We start from the raw sequence: 7640 nt of genomic DNA on the forward strand, positions 1-7640 counted from the left end.
GCTAGAGCTTTGATTTTGAAAACATGAAACAATTTTGTCAACGGTAGTAATAAAGCATATGCATCATGTAAATTATATCTTATAAGTTGCAAGCCTCATGCATAGTGTACTAATAGTGCCCGCACCTTGTCCTAATTAGCTTGGACTACCGGGTCATCACAATGCATTGTTTTTACCAAGTGTCACAAAGGGGTACCTCTATGCCGCCTGTACAAAGGTCTAAGGAGAAAGCTCGCATTGGATTTCTCGTTATTGATTATTCTTCAACTTAGACATCCATACCGGGACAACATAGACAACAGATAATGGACTCCTCTTTTATGCATAAGCATATACCAACAATTAATAATTTTCTCATTTGAGATTTGAGGATTGTTGTCCAAAACTGAAACTTCCACCATGGAGCATGGCTTTAGTTAGCGGCCCAATGTTCTTCTCTAACAATATGCATGCTTAACCATAGGGTGGTAGATCTCTCTTACTTCAGACAAGACGGACATGCATAGCAACTCACATGAAATTCAACAATGAATAGTTGATGGCGTCCCCAGTGAACATGGTTATCGCACAACAAGCAACTTAATAAGAGATAAAGTGCATAATTACATATTCAATACCACAATAGTTTTTAAGCTATTTGTCCCATGAGCTATATATTGCAAAGGTGAATGATGGAATTTTAAAGGTAGCACTCAAGCAATTTACTTTGGAATGGCGGAAAATACCATGTAGTAGGTAGGTATGGTGGACACAAATGGCATAGTGTTGTTTGGCTCAAGGATTTGGATGCATGAGAAGTATTCCCTCTCGATACAAGGTTTAGGCTAGCAAGGTTGTTTGAAGCAAACACAAGCACGAACTAGTACAGCAAAACTCACATAAAAGACATATTACAAGCATTATAAAACTATACATCGTCTTCCTTGTTGTTCAAACATCTTACTAGAAATTATCTAGACCTTAGAGAAACCAAATATGCAAACCAAATTTTAGCATGCTCTATGTATTTCTTCATTAACGGGTGCAAAGCATATGATGCAAGAGCTTAATCATGAGCACAACAATTGCCAAGTATCACATTACCCAAGACATTTATAGCAATTACTACATGTATCATTTTCCAATTCCAACCATATAACAATTTAACGAAGAACTTCGCCATGAATATTATGAGCTAAGAACACATGTGTTCATACGAACCAGCGGAGCGTGTCTCTCTCCCACACAAGAATTTATTCAAACACAAACAAAAACAAAAGCATACAGATGCTCCAAGTAAAGCACATAAGATGTGACCGAATAAAAATATAGTTTCAAGAGAAGGAACCTGATAATTTGTCGATGAAGAAGGGGATGCCTTGGGCATCCCCAAGCTTAGACGCTTGAGTCTTATTGATATATGCAGGGGTGAACCACCGGGGCATCCCCAAGCTTAGAGCTTTCACTCTCCTTGATCATGGTATATCATCCTCCTCTCTTGACCCTTGAAAACTTCCTTCACACCAAACTCGAAACAAACTCATTAGAGGGTTTGTGCACAATAAAAATTAACATATTCAGAGATGACACAATCATTCTTAACACTTCTGGACATTGCATAATGCTACTGGACATTAGTGGATCAAAGAAATTCATCCAACATAGCAAAAGAGGCAATGCGAAATAAAAGGCAGAATCTGTCAAAACAGAACAGTTCGTATTGACGAATTTTAAAATGGCACCAGACTTGCTCAAATGAAAATGCTCAAATTGAATGAAAGTTGCGTACATATCTGAGGATCATGCACGTAAATTGGCTTAATTTTCTGAGCTACCTACAGGGAGGTGGACCCAGATTCGTAACAGCAAAGAAATCTGGAACTGTGCAGTAATCCAAATCTAGTACTTACTTTTCTATCAACGGCTTTACTTGGCACAATAAAACACTAAACTAAGATAAGGAGAGGTTGCTACAGTAGTAAACAACTTCCAAGACACAAATATAAAACAAAGTACTGTAGCAAAATAACACATGGGTTATCTCCCAAGAAGTTCTTTCTTTATAGCCATTAAGATGGGCTCAGCAGTTTTAATGATGCACTCGCAAGAAATAGTATTTGAAGCAAAAGAGAGCATCATGAGGCAAATTCAAAACACATTTAAGTCTAACATGCTTCCTATGCATAGGAATCTTGTAAATAAACAAGTTCATGAAGAGCAAAGTAACAAGCATAGGAAGATAAAACAAGTGTAGCTTAAAAAATTTCAGCACATAGAGAGGTGTTTTAGTAACATGAAAATTTCCAAAACCATATTTTCCTCTCTCATAATAAATTTCAGTAGCAACATTAGCAAACTCAACAATATAACTATCACATAAAGCATTCTTATCATGAGTCTCATGCATAAAATTATTACTCTCCACATAGGCATAATCAATTTTATTAGTTGTAGTGGGAGCAAATTCAACAAAGTAGCTATCATTATTATTTTCATCATCAAATATAGGAGGCATATTGTAATCATAATCAAATTTATCCTCCATAACAGGTGGTAACAAAAGACTACCATTATTATAATCATCATAAATAGGAGGCAAAGTATCATCAAAGTAAATTTTCTCCTCAATGCTTGGGGGACTAAAAAGATCATGCTCATCAAAACCAGCTTCCCCAAGCTTAGAATTTTCCATAGCATTAGCAACAATAGTGTTCAAAGCATTCATATTAATAACATTCCCATTAGCATGCATATAAAGTTCCATGGGTTTTTTAATTCTCTCTTCAAACACATCATGTCCTAATTCAAGATAAAGTTCATAAAGATCTCTCATATTTTTGTTGTTTTCCATTATGCCTAACTAGTGTAAACAAGAAACAAAAAGATGCAATTGCAGGATCTAAAGGAAATAGCTTCGAGCACAAACACAATGGCGCCAGAAAAGTACTTTACCTGGAACCGGAGTATGAGTGCCTTTTACCTTTCCTCCCCGGCAACGGCGCCAGAAAAGTGCTTGATGTCTACGTTCCCCCTCCTTTCCTGTAGACAGTGTTGGGCCTCCAAGAGCAGAGGTTTGTAGAACAGTAGCAAGTTTTCCCTTAAGTGGATCACCCAAGGTTTTATCGAACTCAGGGAGGAAGAGGTCAAAGATATCCCTCTCATGCAACCCTGCAACCACAAAGCAAGAAGTCTCTTGTGTCCCCAACACACCTAATAGGTGCACTAGTTCGGCGAAGAGATAGTGAAATACAGGTGGTATGAATATATATGAGCAGTAGCAACGGTGCCAGAAAATAGCTTGCTGGCGTGTAGTTGATGGTGGTAGTATTGCAGCAGTAGTAACGCAGTAAAACAGTAAACAAGCAGTAGTAACGCAGCAGTATTTAGGAACAAGGCCTAGGGATTACACTTTCACTAGTGGACACTCTCAACATTGATCACATAACAGAATAGATAAATGCATACTCTACACTTTTGTTGGATGATGAACACATTGCGTAGGATTACACGAACCCTCAATGCCGGAGTTAACAAGCTCCACAATAATGCTCATATTTTAGTAACCTTATAGTGTAAGATAGATCAAAAGACTAAACCAAGTACTAGCATAGCATGCACACTGTCACCTTCATGCATATGTAGGAGGAATAGATCACATCAATATTATCATAGCAATAGTTAACTTCGCAATCTACAAGAGATCATGATCATAGCATAAACCAAGTACTAACACGGTGCACACACTGTCACCTTTACACACGTGCAGGAGGAATAGAACTACTTTAATAACTTTGCTAGAGTAGCACATAGATAAATTGTGATACAAACTCATATGAATCTCAATCATGTAAAGCAGCTCATGAGATTATTGTATTGAGGTACATGGGAGAGAGATGAACCACATAGCTACAGCGGAGCCCTCAGCCTCGGAGGTGGATTACTCCCTCCTCATCATGGAAGCAGCGATGGCGGTGAAGATGGCGGTGAAGACGGCGGTGGAGATGGCTCCGGGGGCAATTCCCCGTCCGGCAGGGTGCCGGAACAGAGAGTTCTGTCCCCCGAATTGGAGTTTCGCGATGGCGGCGGCGCCCCTGGAGTCTTTCTGGAGTTTCGTCAATTGGTATCAGGGTTTTCGATCCAGGGGCATTATATAGGCGAAGAGGCGGCGCAGGAGGGCTTCTGGGGGGCCCACACCATAGGGCGGCGCGGCCCCCCCTCTGGCCGCGCCAGGGTGTGGTGTGGGGCCCCCAGGGCTCCCCTCTGGCGGCTCTCGGGTGTTCTGGATGGTTCCGGGAAAAATAGGAACCTGGGCGTTGATTTCGTCCGATTCCGAGAATATTTCGTTACTAGGATTTCTGAAACCAAAAACAGCAGAAAACAGGAACTGGCACTTCGGCATCTTGTTAATAGGTTAGTTCCAGAAAATGCACGAATATGACATCAAGTGTGCATAAAACATGTAGATAACATCAATAATGTGGCATGGAACATAAGAAATTATCGATACGTTGGAGACGTATCAGCAGGCAATACTGCTTCAGCTCCGTGGACCAAGAAAAACGGCGTCTCCTGCGTCGCCGTGTTTGGTGTTGTTCGAATACTCCACAACACACTTGGCAGCTCCTCTGGCCAAGTATGTCGAGCTTTTTCCAATGGTCCCAACAAGCGCTTCTTGATACCATTGCAGATAATGCCGTTGGCCTTCTCGACTTGACCATTGGTCTGTGGATGTGCGACAGACGCAAAACTCAGTTTGATGCCTACTTCTGCACAATATGCTTTGAACTCCTTGGAAGTAAAGTTACTGCCGTTGTCTGTGACGATGCTGTGAGGTACTCCAAATCGAAAGACGATGCTTTTCACAAACTTGATTGCTGACGCGCCGTCCGGTGAATTTATCGGCTTTTCTTCTATCCATTTAGTAAATTTGTCGACAGCAACGAGCATATACTCATATCCACCTGGCGAAGCTTTGTGTAGTTTTCCCACCATATCGAGACCCCACTGAGCAAAGGGCCAAGACAATGGGATTGGCATCAATTCTGCTGCCGGAGAATGAGGTTTGGCGGCGAATCTTTGACACGCGTCGCAAGTTCGCACTATTTCCTTCGCGTCCTCAATTGCTGTTAACCAATAAAATCCCGCTCTGAAGACTTTGGCCGCGATAGCGCGGCTGCTTGCGTGGTGCCCGCATATTCCTTCGTGTACATCTTTCAGGATGATCCGTCCTTCTTCGGGTGTGACACATCTCTGTAGCACACCTGAGATACTTCGCTTATACAACTCCCCTTTTACCACAGTAAAGGCTTTAGATCGCCTAATTATTCGCCTTGCTTCAACTGGATCGTCGGGTATTGTTTTCCTTAGGATGTATGATATGTATGCCTGCATCCATGGAATTTGCACCATCATGACTAGCTCCTGTTCCTCTTCTTCTTCTTCCAGTGATTTGTTGGTGACGTCTGAAGGTTTTTCTTCCTTCTCCTTCTTCTTTGTTTTCATTGGCTTTGTTGATCTCTCGCTTATTTCTTCCCAAAACACGCCTCGAGGGATCGCGAGACATTGTGACCCGATGTTTGCAAGGACATCGGCTTCATCATTGCTCAATCTGCTGATGTGGTTTACCTCGCATCCATCAAACAGTTTTTCCAGCTCATTATACATCTCCTTGTATGCTATCATGCTCTCATTGACTGCATCACATTGGTTCATAACTTGCTGTGCTACCAACTGTGAGTCGCCGAAAATTTTCAGTCGGGTTGCACCGCAAGCCTTTGCCATCTTCATCCCGTGTATGAGAGCTTCATATTCTGCTTCATTGTTAGACGCGTTTGGGAACGTCATTCGCAAGACATACTTCAACTTGTCGCCTTCAGGTGATACCAATATCACGCCTGCTCCAGTGCCTTCTAACCTTTTGGACCCGTCAAAGTTCATAGTCCAGGTTTTCGATAAATCTGGAGGCCCCGTATTTTGTAGCTCCATCCATTTTGCGATGAAATCCGGTAAGACCTGCGATTTTATTGCCTTTCTTTTTTCATACGTGATGTCCCGAGGGGAAAGTTCTATTCCCCAAAGGGAGACACGACCCGTAGCTTCTGGGTTGTTCAATATATTTGACAGAGGAGCTTCATTGACCACTATTATCGGGTGCGCCGAAAAATAGTGTCGCAATTTTCTTGCTGTCGTGAATACTCCATACGCCAGTTTCTGGTACTGAGGGTACCGCTGTTTTGAAGGCGATAGTACTTCACTGATGAAATATATTGGCCTTTGAACTCCATGGAGCTTTCCTTCTTCCTCTCTCTCGACTACCAAAACCGTGCTAACCACTTGGGGTGTGGCTGCAATGTATAGAAGGAGAGGTTCTTTCTCTTTAGGCGCTACCAAAATTGGTGGTGTCGAAATTGTGCGCTTGAGGTTCTCGAAGGCTCTATCTGCTTCCTCGTTCCATTGAAATTTCTCCCCTTGTTTGATCAATGCGTAGAACGGCAGCGCCTTTTCTCCTAGCCTGGCGACGAATCTGCTTAAAGCTACGACTCGCCCCGTCAACTGTTGTATTTCTTTCAACTTTGTTGGCTTCCTCATAGTTACGATGGCCTGTATTTTTTCGGGATTAGCTTCAATCCCTCTTGCTGATACTAAGAATCCAAGAAGTTCTCCCGCAGGAACACCGAAGGAGCACTTTGTCGGGTTCAACTTGAGGCAAAACTTGTCAAGGTTGTCGAAGGTTTCCTTCAAATCTTCGATCAGTGTTGACCCCTTCTTTGATGTTATCACGACATCGTCGATGTAGACTTGTACATTTTTCCCAATCTGTGTTGCAAGGCACTTCTGCATCATCCGCTGATATGTTGCTCCCGCGTTTTTCAAACCAAAGGGCATTGTTTTGTAACAAAACTTGCCGTAAGGTGTTATGAACGCTGTTTTGGCCTCATCATCTTCTTTTAGTCTGATCTGGTTATAACCAGAGTATGCATCCAAGAAGGAAAGACGTTCACATCCTGCCGTGGAGTCGATGATTTGATCGATCCTTGGGAGGGGAAAGTGATCCTTAGGACAATGTTTATTGAGACACGTAAAGTCGACGCACATGCGAAGGACTTTCGTGTGTTTCTTTAGATATCTCTTTGATAAAACCAGCATCCTTAAGTCGATCTATTTCTGATAGCATAGCTTTGCGGTTTGGTTCCGAAAAACGACGCAAGGGTTGTTTGATTGGTCTCGCGAGAGGATCCAAGTTGAGGTGGTGCTCGGAAAGTTCCCTGGGTACTCCTGGCATGTCAGCTGGACACCATGCGAAGATTTTCCAGTGCTCACGGAGGAACTTGACGAGCGCGCTTTCCTATGCGAGGTCCATATTTGTTGCAATGGACGTCGTTTTCTTCGGGTCCGTCGGGTGGATTTGCACTTCTTTTGAGTCCTTCGCTGTGTTAAAGGTTGGTTCCCTGAGCGGCCTCCCTGTGTCTGGCAAAACATCATAATCAGTTTGCCTTGGCGCCATATATTCTGCTTGCATCCCGAAGGTTTCTGACAGTTGATGAAAATCTCTGTCGCATTTGTCAGCTAACGCAAAGCTTCCTTTGACTGTGATTGGTCCTTTGGGTCCAGGTAACCTCCACAGTAAATACGTATAATGAGGTACCGCCATAAACCTAGCA

This window comes from Lolium perenne, chromosome 7 (assembly GCF_019359855.2).
Source record: "Lolium perenne isolate Kyuss_39 chromosome 7, Kyuss_2.0, whole genome shotgun sequence".
Taxonomy (NCBI): Eukaryota; Viridiplantae; Streptophyta; class Magnoliopsida; order Poales; family Poaceae; genus Lolium; species Lolium perenne.